Below are 18,720 nucleotides of genomic sequence, written 5' to 3' on the forward strand. Positions count from 1 at the left end.
GCACAGAGATGCAGAGTTTTCAGTCGACAGAGGCAATAGCAGTCAGAGACTTTGATGACAGAGCAAGTGGACCGGCCAGATGTGTTGCATGGAGAACATTCCAGAGTTACAGGATCGGGTTTGAGAGGAAGCCTTTCTTGTTGAGAGGGAGTGTTGAAAAGTGTGCAACAAGAAATGCTTGTTGAGATTGCAACAAGATGATGGAGCTTAGTGGAAAGGAGTCGCCTTCACTAAGTGGGCCCGCAGGCAAATTATGGCGCAAGTTCTATTTTTTTATCACAGTGTGGGTGATCACAGTATGAGTGATCACAGTGTGGGTGACCACAGTGTGAGTGATCACAGTGTGGGTGATCAAAGTCTATTTTTAGATTGGCTGTCAAAAATAGAAAAGTCAAATATTATTGTCTCATAATAATATTTGGACTATAAAATTGATCTTATTCTCTTGGAGCACTTCAGTTTGAGCTACAGATGTGGCACATGCAGCTGTCAGAAGGAAGTACGCTTTCTTTGTGGGTCAGTTGAGTTGTTGCATGCATGACTTCAGTTAGAACTCAATTAGTTGAGTTTGGTGGAGTTGATTGTGGAGTTGATGGAGTTGTGTTCAGTTTAACTTTGTTAAACTAGTTGTATTTAGTCTAACTGATCAATAGACTAGAGATGAGTTGGGTGAATTAGTTATTAATTAATTCACAAGTTATTAACTCATAATGCAACTATAGAATACATCAGTTAACTCAGTTGCATGTCAGTGCATGTTCAGTTCAGCAGGGACAGGTGTTAGAGGATCAGATTGCTATCAGTTGTGACTATAGCTGTGCATGATGATTTGCACAATCATAGGGATTGAGTATGCCAATGAATTGGCCAATACCAAGATTTGTAGCTTGTGCTCACGTCCAACACAGTGTGAGTGATTATTTGCAGGTGAAATACGAGTTTGGTAAACCATTCTCATCAATTCTTGAGCAGGTATTGAGCTGTGGAGGCAGGCAAGTAGCGGGGGAGATTTGGAGATCAGATCTGAGCTATATTGTGTGTAGCATAAGGAGATAGTACTAAGCACTTTGGATGAGTATTGTACTATGTATTGTTACATGATTCAATCAATATAATATACAGATAGTTGGGGTTTTTAGCGATATGCTTTCCCCAGAAGCATGTGTGATTGATGCTTCTATGTACGCATGTGAATGTTTCTGCTTCTGTAAATTGATGATCAACGTAGAGGAGGTTATGTATTATGCATGTTCCGCTTATAAGTGTATAATCAGGATAATCTCTGTGAATATGTGTCATATTATTCAAAATTTCTACACTAGCTAAAGTCACACCCATTCGGCCTAGACAGATCACCATATAAAGGAAACTTGACCTCCTTCTCTTAGGCATTCGATCCCTCACGCACAAGAAAAATTCTGGGCATCTCATTGAAGAAGTGCAAAAATGAATATGTAGTGTTAGACAAATCGGTAGTGTAGGATGAATTTGTGGTGCTATACAAATATGAGGTACCAGACAAATCTATAATGCCAAATAAATTGGTAGTGCAGGATAAATTTGTAGTGTGGGACAAATTTGTAGTGTAGGATGAACCTATAGTGCAGGAAGAATTTGTAGTACCAGACGAATCGGGAGTGTGGGACGAATTAGTAGTGTAGGATGAATATGTAGTGTAGGACGAATTTATGGTACCAGAAAGATCTATGGTATTGGAAAAAAAAATCGTACCAGACGAATCTGTAGTGCAAGACGAATCTATAGTACAAGATGAATATGTTGTGCAAGATGAATCTATAGCGTAGGACAAATAGGTAGCATAAGTTGAATATGTGGTATTGGACAAATATGTAGTGTCATACCAATCGATAGTGCTCAGGCTCCATTAACACCACTTGGCTATAGACACTAGATAGAGGAAGATGAGAAATATCAACTACAACAGAGCATGAAAATGAACAAGGGATGGATGGGAAGGTACGTTCCTTAGCACGAGCCATGTGAAAATCCTCTAAGGATGAAGTAGAAGTCTCCTCCTAGAACTTTGGAGGTTCTTCATAAACATGGTCCTGATTAATCAATGAAGCTTGAGTCTACAAATTTCCTAGTCCTGGTGGAGATATGTCTTGAGTGCCCTGAAGATGATCCTTTCAGTTAGATTGATGAGCTTTCTTAGACAATGGAAGCTCACAAACCTTCACTAAGTGGCCATAATGATGGAATCATCTACATATGAAAGGGATTCCTTCATAATCTATGATATGTATTCTCTCCTCACCAAGCCCTATGTCCATGTCTTAAAGTAGACCATCCTTGAGATCAATTTTAACCAGGATGCATGCCAATGACTTATCCCTAGTCATTAGATATTAAGAGTCATGGTATAAGGAGGTGCCTAGGGAGTTTCCTATTTCTTCAAATATTAGGGCATGCTAATGATTAGGGGGGAGACTAAGTAACTTAACCTAAATTGGGACTGAATCTAGCCTTTCTCATCTTACATCGAAAGGAGGTGTCCAAAATTTGAAGAGGATAAGAGTTGAACTGATCGATTATACCTTATGTTGGATCTTAAGGGAATCAACTACCTCCTTGAAGTACATTTGAATCCAACCTATGGCTAGGAGTTCCATCTCTTACGGGGTATTAACAAGAAGTGGAATTTCTTCTCCCACCCAAACTTTAAGGGTTACAGTGTTGAATTGTTGCCCCATCACCCTACCACTAATGATTTTTGAGCCATTTCTTTGGCCATATGTACATGACATCCTCTCCTAGAACTAGTGAGAGGCGTGCCCTGCAAGTCTTCTTGATGGAACAACTGCCTTTTCCTTTCTTGGTCGTTATAAAATATACTACTTGGATTGTGGTTGTCCTCGTTGTTGAAGGGGCGTCCTCCCCTAAAACCCTAACTTCCTTTCTAGGTTTGGATTGACCTGCTTTTGACATTGATGTTACGACTTCCTTCAAAAATCCACTCGAGGGCAGCGAGAATGGAAAGGATGGGGAAAAAATTGAAGCGGAAGGTATTAGAGAGAGAAAAAACCCTTGATGTGATCGAAAGCTGTAGAGAATCAAAATGATGTTTGAAATTTTTGAATTCCTAGTTCTATATTTAAGGTTGATGGGGGAAATAATGATTGCAAAGAGTGTATAACCTCCAAATAGCACCAAGTGAGGTTTTTCAACTTTGAGCACCATGCCTCAAGGCCTAGGCCTTAACTTCCATGAGAACCTAACTCTTGTGGAACAAAAGCTAGGGTTGAGGTCATCAAGCCTACAAATGGAATCTCAGGCATATGTGTGGCTTCATCTGTAAATATGCCCCGAGAAGTGGTCTCCACTCGAGACTCTGATTTGATTGCAATTTGAGACTAGGCAATATCCTATGTACTCACCCATATTTTCTAGTAACCATCCTCCTCGGGTTCATGATCCACCTATTCCTCATCCTCAATGGAGATTCATATTGTTAACCAACAAGTCAACTTCTAATCACTAAGACCCTAACCATTCTAGCGCATCCTTCAATAGTGGAGGGAGTTAAAAATTATGAGGATAACAAAGGTGAAAACACTAACTTACTAGGGAAATCGACCGCGACCAAGAACTATCCATTTTTTTTCATTTAGTGCATCTATATCTTCAATTTGGCAACCTACAAGACCCAATCTGAAACCCTAGGTTTGCATTCCATCGCGCTCGCCCATCTGTAGAAGAATTATTAGAGTTCACTATTTGAAAAATAAAATAATTATTTAATAATCTAATTATGAATATTTTTATTATTTAATTATAAATACATTTTAACTATAAATACATTTTTAACTAGAAATTTTCCTTCTACCTTTTAACTCTATTATAACATGGGGGGGAAAGAGTTTTCACAATAAAACAAACATAAAAGAAAAAATTACATCGATTTGCTAAAACTTATTCCAAATACATGTGATTGACATGGGTTTTGTTTCCTTAACCTAGACACTTTACAAAGAAGAAATTCAAATTGAGCATGAAAGATAAACAATACACAAATTAATTTTCAAGTGTCATTTTACTCCAAATTATCATGTTTATTATTGAGGTTTGACACTACATATGACATAAGTTTACAGTTGGATATTTCATAAAAGATAGAAATAGATAGATTGAGGAAAAGAGGTTAGATTCCTCAGGGTTACCAATTAGAAATTAACAATATTGTCCATCTAAATATTCCATGTAAAATAGGAAAATTATGAAGTTTTCTTTTTAAAAATAAAAAGGTAATAATGATATTTGTGTTAATTTAATTTTCATTATCTTCTTATCAATATGTTTTTCTTAATTGTTTTTTTAAAGCATTGTAATCGATTTTAATTTTTTTGAAATTTTATTATGTTCCTTACATTTATTAAATTATTTTGTAATCACTGATCTCGAAACACTAACACAAATTATGGTGATGATAATCATATATATATATATATATAAGTCTTCATAGAATACACATATTAGGGAAACCCATTATGTGTTGGTCTATTCCATGAAATACACATTCTAGTGAAACCCATTGAGCACTTCCCCTCATTTCGAGGATGGTAACTAGGGTAAGCTACATTCTATAAATTTTATAGGCTTTGTCAACAAAAGACTCAAGGCCATCAAAATAATACTCATTAAGAGCTCAACATAATACTTACAAGAATTCAATTTAGGTGGGAAGGATAACATTCATTTTCTCAATTTCATGGGTAAGACCCACTTGATCCCCTTTTGGAATAGATATCCTGGGAACCTCTAATGACTTCCCCTTCATTCCAAGGATGGTACCCAGGGTAAACTACATAATTTCCGTTTCAAGGTTGTATCACCACATCACTAATGAGAATAGATCTGGGGTAGTAAGGATAACAATCATTCCTCCCAACCACTCAAGATAGACCTTATATATAATTTCAACATTGATGAAATAACAAATTGTTTTTTACACAAATATTAATATAATTATAAACTACATTATTTGAAATACATGAACTGTTCGAAAAAAATTTGGGGAAAAATCAATCTATAATCTAGATGAGATTAAAGTTGAAACTCATTTTCTTATAAAACGGCCTTTAAACAATGATATTAAATGTGATTATATTGAGATATGTGATCATAATTTGTCTAATGAAATTATGTTGACAGTGTTGGAAATTCATCAACCAAGGGGGTCTCCCTGATATGAAGTCCCAATTAGACCTCACACCATTTGGAGTAGGCGCCCCATCCGAGTATCGACCCGACTACCTAACTCTAAGGTTTGCCTTGGTTGAAATGAATCACGTAAGAGAATATGCACATAACCTTTGAAATCAACAAGTTGACACAGTGAAACACCAATTGCAATGTGTAAACAAATACTTTCATAAGAGGGAAATAAAAGTGAGCCTATAGAAGGGAAGTAATAGTACTATCCTAAGAGAGAGACATGAGAGAAAAGAAAGGTTCTTTAGTTATCTAGCGAAATAGTTCACATAGACACAACAAACATTAAAGCAAATTCAACACATGTTCAACAAGATAAGTACCAAAGCCAACAAAATAGTTCAATTTCCTTAGTACATGTGAATAAAACACATACCGCAAACATATAAAGAATAGTATTACTACATTCATGATACATGCATGAAAATGTCTTGGCTCATCGAGCTTCTAATTATTAGGTGAAAGATTCAGGTACAAAATTACACTGGAAGCCACTAGCTCCAATAGTGGAAAATTAAGTCACTTCTTGCTTCTCCAAAGAAGGATATTCTCTCCTATGCTAATCTAGAGATGCAAAACCTAGCTCTCTAAAGGTATAGCCTCCAAAATCCCTTTTCTTGAGTTATGAGGGCATATTTATAACAATAGGAATGAATTTTCATACCCCCATGACTCTTGAGCTTCCCTCACGACTCTTAGACTTCTAATGTGACCTTTAGACTTCTATATAACTTTTGAACTTTTCCTAAAGACTCTTTTGTCCATACATGACTATGTGACTTTTTATATTCCACATATGACTCTTGGACTTCTGCACATTACATTTTGTCCTTTTCTTTTGATAATTACATCATTACATCCACAAATTATGTGGCAAGACACATGGACGCACATGACATTGTGATGCCACTAGTACAAGTAGAAACTTGACAATGATGACATGGACACCATGATGCCAAGTTGTTTCTCTTATTGCATTGTCTTCAATCTTCATGAGAGGTTTATTCAGTACTTCATCTTCATGAAAGATCTGCTTTGTTCTTCATCGCTTTCCAAGGGGCAGAATGATATGGAGTCTTCATGTGGACCTAATATTTGGTCTTCTATCATAAACTAGTGTCCCTTCATCTTCTTTCTCAATGATCATCTTGTCTTCACAACTTCCTCAGTTCCTTATAGCATAGTCTCCTCCTCTTCTCTCAGCATCATCCTGTCATGTCTAGATGTAATACCTACAAGTGAAATCCACTCATGAAAAGAAAACACCAGTCTGAAAAAATCCTAGTCTAACATCAGGAAAATCACTGACAAATATGGAACAGGGTATTGAAATGGGAGGAAGGCTCAAGGATTGCATAGTCTGCAGTTCGAGAGGCTAGAAGTGGAGTAATGAGGCTTGAGACTACACAATGCATAGTTCTGGAGGCCTGGGAAGAAACACTGCACAGTTGAGGGTCTCAGTGAGGCAGGCTTGAGCCTTGAGACTATGCAATGCACACTACAGGAGAGAGAGATACCTATGGATTTATCAATTGCGCAACTCAAGGAAGCAAGATGATAGTGTGAGGCTTGCCACTGCATAGTGCGCAGAAGGAGGTTGACTGGGAAGATGAACTGCATAGTTTTGGAGGTGAAGGGGGAAGGGTTAAGAATTAATACTATGCAATGTGTATCCCTTGGAAGAATGAATTACGCATTGCGCAGTTCCAAGATGCAATCTATTAGCTTGAGGGTTGACACTACGTAGTGCACAGTTCCAAGGGATGAGTGAGGTCAATTTGATTGAGAAGTAACTTTATAAAATTTGTCTAAGTGTGGGATCAATGAGGTAAAAGTGAGAGAGGATAAAACTTGAATGTGATCACACACTCAAAACAATTGAAGACACAACATTGATCACTCAATACACAAGAATAACATAATCACCTCAATGCGACAGCAATACAACAACCTCCTCCAAGTGCCACACTTAGGATGTACTTTGCAATGACAGTGACGACACTAGTGCGACAATGCATAAAACTTTGGGAATGGATCTAATACATGTCTATAGGATAAATAGGATCCATTGACACCAAATTTTCCCCTTGAAATGAACCATAACTCCGCCTTTTGTGATGTGCGAAACTTCCCATGCCAAAAGACAACACTTACAAAAGTAAAATAAAAGTGCAAACGACACTTGCAAAGGCTTAAAGAAAGTGGAAATGACACATGCCAGAGTGAAGATAACATGAAAACTACACTTATCAAAGTGAATGCAAGCAAAATTATAGTTTCAAATGTGAAGACGAAACTTGAGAGAACAAAGGTGCGCCATAGTAACAGTTGTGGAAACTCACTGAAATGAAAGTGCAATTGCAATCAAAGTGACCAAGACTATAATGGAGAGTGCTTAGATTCTTGATATTATTTTCTATCAAATTCTCTACTTCTTCCTTGAACTCTTGGAACTTATCAAATACTTCATCCTTAGTCTTTAATAAATATATCCATGTCTTTCTGGAGTGATCGTTGATAAATGTTACATAGTATTGATGGCCACCAAGTGACTTCTTTGACATGGGTCCACAAACATCAGAGTGTATTAGGTCCAATATTTCTTTGGATCTTGTGTCACTGCTAGTGAATAGTTTCTTCACATTCTTACTAATGGCACATCCCTTATATTATCATTCATGCTCTTCTTTTAATTGAGGTATACCAATAACCATTTGATTCAATTATGGAAATATTATGTAATGGAGATGACCATACCCTTTGTGCCATAATTCACAAGGCTTGATGTCTAAATGTACTAGAGTTTGAGGACGAGGAGTTAGAAATCTATACAACCTCCCCTCATGAATCCCAATAGTCCTTTCATTTTATATACTAGATCATTTTTCCCAAACAATAACTTTGTCATCAAAAAATGCTACCTTATCTCCTTTATCTTATAAGCAAGACAAAAAGAAAATACTTTTCAAACCTGGAACATGGAGGATGTTGTTGACATGAATGTTCCCACCGGACTCCATCTCTAAGGTAGATCCAATCCATTTGAATAAGTAGCAATTCTTGTATCCAAGTTCAACTGTGTGAGAAGAGTTTCATTTTGATAAAGGGTTGAGTTGACCACGTTCTCCTATCATATGTCTTGAAGCTCCACTATCGATTACCCATGTATTATAATCTTCAAATGAACCTGTAAGAGCGAAGTAGAGAATTCCATCTTTGAGTTCTTTAGATAGCTTAGAACTGAACTTGATGGTGCATCCTTTAATGGATTCTGTTGTAGCAGCTACAACCGCCCTCCAAAATTTTGGCCTACATCCAATTTCGTAGCCTCCTTTGAGAGTTTCACTTGATGACTGCACACACTCGGGTTCACTCCATGAGCTTGTGTGAATCTTCGCACCCACCTTGCTTGATCATTTCACCTAAGTTTTTGCATGTTGATGTTAAAGTCATGCTTGCGACCATGCTTTGGTTATACTCAAAGTCTTCGCTTCGTGTGTACTTGTTGTGTTCGCTATGAAAACATATGTCGCACTCACACACAAAGTCACATTCACTGTCGTGCAAGCGTCATCACGATCGACCAACAATCAATCACAAGTGTCACGCTTGTCGCTTACACTGTCGGTCAGTCATGTTGAGCATGTGTGTCTGGATGGTTTGAGTCATCTCATCGTCAAGTCATGTAAGTGTGTGTTTTCAAGATCATGTATGCATATTTCGCTCATTCACACACTTAGTCACTTTGTTGAAGTTCTGACAATCAAATTCCCCTCTGACAACCGGACCATCACCCCACCATCGACTCGATCGACTGTCGCCCAGAAAAGTGCAGAAGCACTAAGCAATCCATTTCAAGATGCATTGTCCATAAGAAGATCAATCAACCTTCATTCTGGTCAACCGGATATTTTGACCCGGCAGCCACCCCGGGACTGACTCCCCTCAAGAATTGCGTAGAGGCTACAAACCTTACCCGCTCTGTTGACTGAGAAAATTGTACAGATAGGATGGAAAGACACCAAGTGCATGTCCATGTCTCCCTTAGAAAATTCCACAATTTTTCCAACCAACCCTCTTGACAATCGACCCACTGCTTACCAAGAAAATTGTGCAGTTTTCATGAGAAAGTCCTCTGCTACCTAGCAGTTCGCTCAACTCAGAAACTATGCAAAGGTGACCAGTGGGCCAGCCTCCCAGCATCAGCCCAATGTTTCCCACCACCAGCTCCTGACAGCTAACTGATAGTCCCCCTCGGGAATTGTGCAGGTTTCGCTGCTAAGCTCCAGCAACTGACTGCCAGTTCCCTCTAGGAATCGCACATTTTTTGCTGCCAAGCTCCCGGCAGTGGACTGCCAGTTCCCCTAAGGAATTCCGTAGTTTTTACCACCAGTGATCCAGCAGATCACTACGAGTTCCCCTCAAGAATTTTGCAGTTTTTGCTGCCAAGCTCCCACTGCCAGGGCATTCCAGAAATTGCGCAGATCTTACCTACCTAGCCTTACCGCAACTCAAAATATTCCTCTAAAAAACTGCGCAGTTTTGTCCTCTAGCTGAGCCAGACCCTCGTGGATAGTCACTTTCGATCTGAATTTCCCAACTTCTTCATCCAGTGACTCCTGCGCAGTTTTCATCAACAGTTCCCAGAGCCTCCATCCCATTTCACAACCTTGTCTCCTCTCCCGGTCACCTGCATCCGAAACGATCATGTATAATGGTAGACTAGGAGGTTTTTGGATTTGATATCGTCTCGTCATGAGTGACTGCAGATACAGCTACACAAATAAACATGGCACGACGACGGATGCGATGAACGAAGGGAGCACATGCAGAAGGACAAGTTTGCCAATGGAAAAACAAACAATGCATGCAAAGAGATGTGCTTGCAAACGGACGATCATGCAAAGATGTGTTCGCAGACGGATGGACGAGCAAACAATGCATGCAAAGAGATGTGCTCACGAATAGACAATCATGAAAAGATGTGTTCATAGATGGACGAACAAGAAAAGATACAAAATGTGTTCATGGATGGACGAACATGCACTTTTCACGAATGGACGAACCTGTCAAGCCTTCCAACATACAAGCAAGGAGCAACGTGCAAATGCAACATTAAGCGAACCCAACGACCATCGAAGACTCTACGCATGTTTCCATGTGAAGGTGAAGTTGTGACACACCATGAGGACATCCATTGCTAACAACACTGCAGCTCGACATGCACACCAACAACAGCACGAATGTACCATCACTGTCATGTCGAGTCATGTCATGATTCATGTCATCCACATCTCTAATGTGGGCCATACTATCAATCAATGTATTGTAACGTGGAAGTCCAAGAGACCCACTTGTTGAATGAAGAGTCATGTAAAGTCGAAAAGTCATGGAAGTCAAACATTCATGAGGTTAGTCGAACAGCCACAAGGGTTAGTTTCACCCTTGGCTATAAATACCCCCTCATTTGTACATTGCAGGAACTTTTCACCTCAGCTCCTCCCACATACCCTAGAGAGTTTGTAGTCTTTTCTTTGAGGAGTAATTAGTGGCTCCAACGCTCCGCATGTGGGGTCAGTGATGTATGGTGTAATGATGTGTCTTGGAACTTTCGCTTAATTCAAAAGCCTGCTAACAGGCCAACATGTTTTCACACATGTATTGTAATTGTTGTAAGACTAATCTTGAACACGTGTAATGCATGTTGCTTCAACTTGTGTTTAACACTTGAACTAATTCACTTGTTGTAATACATATATGTTAATGAAAATGTGTTGTATATGTTGTTAACATTGTCTCACTCGTGTAGACTACTCTCCCGAACTTTAGACAAACCTTTCACATAAAACTTTCTATAACAACCATTGTACTCACACGGACTAATCGATGAGTGTTATACGTGTTATCTTCCCTTGTGTGTTGTGAATTCCGCATCTGTGTGGGCTATTCCACCAGAAGTTGTGCATGTCCTGGTGTTTTATGTGTTCCTAGCAAATTTGGGACTTCTCCCAACTGACTTGGGACTCACTCCCACCCTCTCCCTCTACGGTGAAAGAAACATTGACACAAGAGACACTTACAATCACCAAGCACGCGAACCTCACTTCTCGCAAGACAAAGCAAACCACTCTCTTGTGCTGACAAGCAAGAGTTGAGGCAACTCTTTAAGATAATGGCAACTGGGCCATCGTACCGGATGGGACTCCCACACCAAATGGTGTGAGTTCTAGTTGGGACTTCATACCAGGGTGATCCTCTGATGTTCGCAGGTCTAGCACCATCAACATGTTTGTGCTAGAAGGAGGGCCAGATGACAAGCTAAGCCTGTACATCTAGGTTGAATCTCTTACCCAATGAATCATACACAATTCGTGCCACCGATATGTTTCTCTCATTTCTCCCTTAATCAGCTATCAATCCCGGATGAGCTTCTCAATCACTTGTCCTTGTTAAAGTTTGACGATGAGGACAGAACGTCCGTAACCAAGCACATTTATGACTTTCTTCATTTCTGTGAATCTCATGAAATCGATAGTGATGAACTTGTTTGCGTATTCTTCTTCCTCACCCTTGAAGATCGTGCTAATCGGTGGTGTCATACCCTGCCACCTACTTCTGTCCATTCCCTTCTCACTTTCCTCAAGGAACTCCATCAAGCCTTCGATGAGTGTGACCACCAAGATGTCTATGAAAGAATCTCTCGTTTAAGAATTAAGCCTAGCGAATCAATTGAGGACTTTGATACCCACTTCCTTCACATATGCCACGAAATTCCTGAATGGTTTGTGGACCTTGACTTCATGAGCCAAGCGCTGAAACTCTTGGTTCATGTCTCCTGAAACGGTGAACCGCCTGATTTTCCTTCTTCCTCAACTCTTGCAGATCATGAGACACCTCATGTCTTGAAGAGGATTCCCCCTCGCAACAACCACAAATCTAAGAAATCTTCACAGCGGGTACCCCCTCGTAGCAGTTGCAAAGCTGAGAAATATGCGCAGCATGTTCCCAACCCATATGCTCAGTTGTCTCCCACCCCAACGGAGGAAATTCCAGAATGGTTCAGAAATCTCATGGCGAAAAATCATCCCTCCATTCTGCAAGAGGACATCATCGTTCTTAACCCAATTCTTGAGTCTAATCTGCATCTCTGCCATCCTCCATCATCTACAAGCCATGACTCCTTGCACCATGACTCACTTGAGCGATCTGCTTCACAAGCTAGCTGCGTGCACTCTCTTGATTCTCGAGCTGTTGGCTCAAGTTGCAGTCATGTGCAAGGCAGTCTCATCATACAAACGGAGGAGCAGGATGGTGAAGACATAATCAATTACTATCAAAACATTGAGCCTCCATTCTTGGTTGATTCTTGATACGTGAATCTTGGTGAAACATCATGCACAATCAATTCTTTCGATCAACCTCCAATCTTGGGCTGTCATCACTCCCACGCTTCTGTATGTTGTGATGAACGCCCAAGCACATCATATGATCTATTGTCATCTCATGTACACTCTAACTCAGATCTGGAGTGCACAGTAGTCAAAGTAGACATCCATATCGAATCTTCCTCTGTACCTCACTTTCCCGTGTGTCCTATCATTCACAGCGCATCAACCTACGTCGGAGATATTCCACGTTCTCTTTCTTCTTCATCCCATGAGTTATCTCCTTGATCGACATAAGGCAATGAGGTTGCCCATGATGAAAATAGTCTCAACACACAGGACTCTTCCCACTCGTCATCATCTTGTGTGTTGCATGAAGACAGCTCGGCAAATCAGCTTGCTGAAAATTTTGCTGAAGCCTGTGACAGAGATGGTTGTCATCCTGAGAGCAGTTTTGAAATCAGTAAAATAGCCATCCTCAAGCCATGCATGATCACACATCTCAAAATGCAATTTTTCAATTCTAGAAAGTTCCAGGACGTGTCAGGGAGTCGAGGCACTTCAATGTTCGTTGATGGTTATGTCAGGACCTCGCGACTTTGGTAAGCCCACCAAACCAAATCAGATCTCGTTTCTCACGCACAATTCGTATATCTGCATGGTTGCACTCGACGTGGATCCTCGTGTAAATAATATTTACTATTCTGGGTGTGATATTTCAAAATTTCATATTTTTGCTAATGATCGAATCCACGAGTCCATTACAACATGTCCGTCTTCATGCACCTCTCCTACATCTGATTCGGGTTGGGAATGTTCGTCCCTCATTCAATCATGGGACAACGAAGTTGATCATCTCAAAGACTATCTTAATCTTGAATCGTACTTATCGGATGTTCTCTCTCGTAATCAGCTCCTTGGTCTCTTTGCAAATTTTACACGTCAAATCTACCCACTCATCACACCAGCACCAGTTGCAGGTGGGTGTTCTATCATGTCTAGTGGATAGCGAATTTGGCTCCCTCATTCAGAGCATTCGCACGATTGTTCAAAAATTTTCTTTGTTCATGTCAAACTGGGAATCTTCCATCTCGATCGACTGGTCTGATTTTTCTTCTACCTTGGGTGGTTGTCATGTAGTTTATCATTTTCCCAACATTACATCCAATGACAGTCACTTCGCACACTATGATTTTCACTGTGTAACATCTTTATTCTTAGATTTCTGTCAAGCGAGGCACCTCAGCCTGCGTTGATGGCTATGGCAGGCCCTCACTGTCTTGACATGACTGATGAGAATGACCAAATCTATCTATCCGTATCAGATTCCCATCGTGATCCCCTCTCTCAAATCAGGAATCCATCTTCTCAAAGATCATGAATCTTTCAAAACAACCATCATGAATTTTATGATCCAATCGTTGAATGGCTGGAACAATCTTACTTGGCGAGTCATGTTGCAGGTAACAAGCTTCAGTCCTTCCTCGCACTCGCTAAGAAACTTGGTGTAGAAAAACACACACTCGCAAGAGGCCTCTGAGGTTTGTTGAAAAATGGTAGTCACGAAAGAGGTAAGCGTGTGTGTTGGGTGGTTGTGACACATTCTTCTGCCCACAGGCGAGACCTTCTCTCTCGTGTGCAAGTTTTTCAAGTTTTTTCATTTTCTGTTGCACACTATTTTTTATCTGTTTTAATCGCTCGTATATTTGTGACTGCAGGTCGGGTACACCTATGGTGGCTTCACTAGAAATTTCATTTCACGTAACCTCAACCGTTTAACGTAGGAGTAGGAATAGTGTTTTCTTTTTCGCTTGTCTTTACTTTCTTGTTTGCATGTTTGTTTGCTTTGCTTGCTTGTTGTTGTTTTCACTTTGTTTGCTTTTCTTACTATTTTTGTTTTCATTTATTTGGTTTGCTTAATACCTTACTATTTTTGTTTCCGGAAATAAGTGTTGCCAACTACTACATTCTGACTTTTGAATAGAGTATGTGGTTTAGAATTGAAGAAACTTGTGACGCTATAGAACTTGGCCAGTCTTGTGTCCGTCTTCTCTATGCTTGTTTATAACCTTCAGCCGATGAAGTCTTGACGGAAAATACAAGCCATCTGCGAGGGAAGTTTTGGTCCAACCATGAACCTATGTCCACACTAGGAAGCCCCATGCCTGTACTCAGCCTTCTACCCTGTGTGTTCAAGCTCATCCAACCAATAGAAATGGAGAAGGGGAAAATCTAAACGAGAAAACCTATGTCAGATGTCTTACATGATTCTCTGAAGGAACAACCTCTTCTGCTCTCAATAAGTCAAGATCCCTCTTCCACACCAAAAATAAATAAGTGCCTATGCACAGTCCTCTTGAAAAATACAAAGGCGAAAGAAGAGAAAGGCTTCCTGCACAAAGAGGTGAAGCATGCAACTCCATCAGGGTACTAACTAGGCTCACTGGAAGTGGAGCAATGCATGTGTTCCTGCGTGACTCCGCTGGGGTACTGTCTAGGCCTGCTAGTAGCGAAGCAACACCAGAGATGAAAACTTATACTTTGAAAATCTTCAACTCGCGAGCTAAACTACCCTTCCTGAATTCGAAACATTGTGATCAAGCTGGACTTTTGATTGTGTATGACTGAGTTGGAAAAAGGTGAACCATGTATGTCCATGGGGTAAGTGAGGAAGTTGAAGTAACCTGCACAATGATTCAATACTCCCTGAAATACCAAGGCCTTGTGCTATCAATGAACCAAAAAAGAGAAGTTGGAGTTCTACCAATGTGTCGCCAAGTGTTGTAGTGGCTACAACCACCCTCCAAAACTTTGGCCTGCATCCAATTTTGGATCCTCTTTTGAGAGTTTCACTTGATGACTACACACACTCAGGTTCACTCCATGAGCTCGTGTGAGTCTTCGTACCCACCTTTCTTGATCATTTCACCCAAGTTTTTGCATGTTTATGTCAAATTCATGCTTGCGACCATGCTCTAGTTATACTCAAGTCTCTGCTTTGTGTGTATTTGTTGTGTTCGCTATGAAAACATCTGTCGCACTCACACATGGAGTCACATTCACTGTCACGCAAGTGTCGTCACGATCAACCAATGATCAATAACAAGTGTCACGCTTGTCACTTACACCGTCGATCAGTCATGTTGAGCATGTGTGTTTGGATGGTTTGATTCCTCTCATCATCAAGTCATGTAAGTGTGTGTTTGCAAGATCATGTATGCATCTTTTGCTCATTCACACACTTAGTCACTTTGTTGAAGTTCTGACGACCAGATTCCCCTCTGACAGCTGGACCATCACCCCGCCATCGACTCAATCGACTGTCGCCCAGAAAAGCGTAGAAGCACTAAGCAAGCCATTTCAAGATGTGTTATCCGCAAGTAGATCAATCAACCTTCATGCTGGTCAACCAGAGAGTTTGACCCAGCAGCCACCCTAGGAATGACTCCCCTCAAAAATTATGCAGAGGTTGTAGACTTGCCTGCTCCGCTGACTAAGAAAATTGTGCAGACAAGCCATACAAACACCAAGTGCCTATCCCTGTCTCCCTCAGAAAATTGTGCAGTTTTCTAGCCATCCCTCTTGACAGTCGACTGACTGCTCACTAAGAAAATTGTGCAGTTTTCATGAGCAAGTCCTTTGCTACCCAGCAGTCCACTCAGCTCAGAAATTGCGCAGAGGTGACCAGTAGGCCAGCCTCCCAGCATCAGTATAGTTTTTCCCACCAACAGCTCCCGGCAGCCAACTAATAGTTCCCCTCAGGAATTGTGCAGTTTTTTCTGCCAAGCTCCAGCAGTTGACTGCCAGTTCCCTCCAGGAATTGTGTAGTTTTTGCTGCCAAGCTCCCTGCAGTGGACTGCCAGTTCCCCTCAGGAATTGCACAGTTTTTGCCACTGGTGACACAGCAACTGACTAATAGTTCCCCTCAGGAATTGAATAGTTTTGGTTGTTAAGCTCCCGTTGCCCGCTCATTCTGGAAATTGCGTAGATCTTGCCTGCCTAGCCTTTCCATAGACCAGACTATTCCTCTCAAAAACTGCGTAGTTTTTTCCTCTAGTTGAGCCAGACCCCGCGAACAGTCATTGTCGATCCGAATTTCCCATATTCATCACCCAGTGACTCCTGCGCAGTTTTCATCAGCAGTTCCCAAAGCCTCCATCCCATCTCACAACCTTGTCTCCTCTCCCGGTCACCTGCATCTGAAACGATCATGTATCATGGTAGACTAGGAGGTTTTTGGATTTGATGTCGTCTTGTCATGAGTGACTGCAGATACAGGTACATAAACAAGTATGGCGTGATGACGAATGGGATGAACGAAGGGAGCACATGCATAAGGACAGGTTCGCCAACGGACAAACAAACAATGCATTCAAAGAGATGCGATCGCGAACGGATGATCATGCAAAGCTGTGTTCGTAGACAGACATACGAGAAAATAATGCATGCAAAGAGATGTGCTCGCAAACAGGCGATCATGAAAAGATGTGTTCATGGACAGACAACCTAGCAAAGATGAAAAATGTGTTCATGGACGGACGGATGGATGAACATGCACTTTTCGCCAACAGACAAACCTGTCAAGCCTTCCAACATACAAGCAAAGAGCAACGTGCGAATGCAACATCAAGCGAACCCAACGACCATCAAAGACTCATGCATGTTGTCATGCGGAGGTGAAGTTGTGACACACCATGAGGATATCCATCACCAGCAACACTGTAGTTCAACATGCACACTAGCACCAGCACGAATGTACCAACACTGTCATGTCAAGTCATGTCATGAGTCATGTTGTCCACATATCTATTGTGGACCATACTGTTAATCAAAGTATTGTAACGTGGAAGTCCAAGAGACCCACTTGTTGTATGAAGAGTCATGTAAAGTCGAAAAATCATCGAAGTCAAACATTCATGAGGGTAGTCAAACAGCCACAAGGGTCAGTTTCACCCTTGGCTATAAATACCCTTCATTTGTACATTGCGGGGACTTTTCAACTCATCTCCTCCCACATATCCTAGAGAGTCTATAATATTTTATTTGAGGAATAAGTAGTGGCTCCAATGCTCCGCACGCAAGGTTAGTGATGTATGGTGTAACGATGTGTCTTGGAACTTTCGCTTAATTCAGAAGCCTGCTAACATGCCAGCACCTTTTCACACATGTATTGTAACTATTGTAAGACTAATCTTGAACACTTGTAATGCATGTTGCTTCAACCTGTGTTGAACACTTGAACTAATTCACTTGTTGTAATACATATATGTTAATGAACATGTGTTGTATATGCTGTTAACACTATCTCGCCTATGTAAACTACTCTCCCGGACATCAGGCAGACCTTTCACATAAAACTTTCTATAACAATCATAGTAATCATGCTGACTAATCCACTGAGTGTTATACATGTTATCTTCCCTTGTGTGTTGTGACTGTCGCATCCATGTGGATTGTTTCACCAAAATCTTTGCATGTCCTGTTGTGTTGTGTGTTCTTAGCAGAGTTGGGACTTCTTCCAACCAACTTGGGACTCATTCCCACCCTCTCCCTCTATGGTGAAAGAATCATTGACACAAGAGACACTTACAATCACCAGGCACGTGAATCTCACTTCTTGCAAGACAAAGCAGACCATTCTCTTGTGCTGACAAGCAAGAGTTAAGGCAAATATTTATGATCATGGAAATCAAGCCATCGTACTGGATGCGGCTCCCACACCAAATGGTGTGAGGTCTAGTGGGGACTTCATACCGAGGAGATCCCCTGATGTTGGCAGGTCCAACACCATCAACAGATTCAAAGAGACTCCTAAGAGTATTGATACTTTTCTTCATGTATCTTTCCATTGGAGAGGGAGAGAGATGATAGTTGCTACAAGAATGTCTTCGAACAAAAGTGCCAAAAAGATGTGATCTTTAAGCTCCCTTCCTTCACCTTAGCTCTGATACCATGTTGAGAAACTAAATTCAAGTATATAATGATAATTTCTCTTAACTTGATAATTACTTGTGAATGTTTGTTGGCTTCTTACTAAATATTATGTGCTTTTCATCAAGCAATTACCAAAAACATAAAGATCACAAAGAGACAAAGACCACCA

This window comes from Pinus tabuliformis, chromosome 1_2, assembly GCF_031772625.1.
Source record: "Pinus tabuliformis cultivar Carrire ecotype Pingquan chromosome 1_2, CPIR1, whole genome shotgun sequence".
Classification (NCBI taxonomy): Eukaryota; Viridiplantae; Streptophyta; class Pinopsida; order Pinales; family Pinaceae; genus Pinus; species Pinus tabuliformis.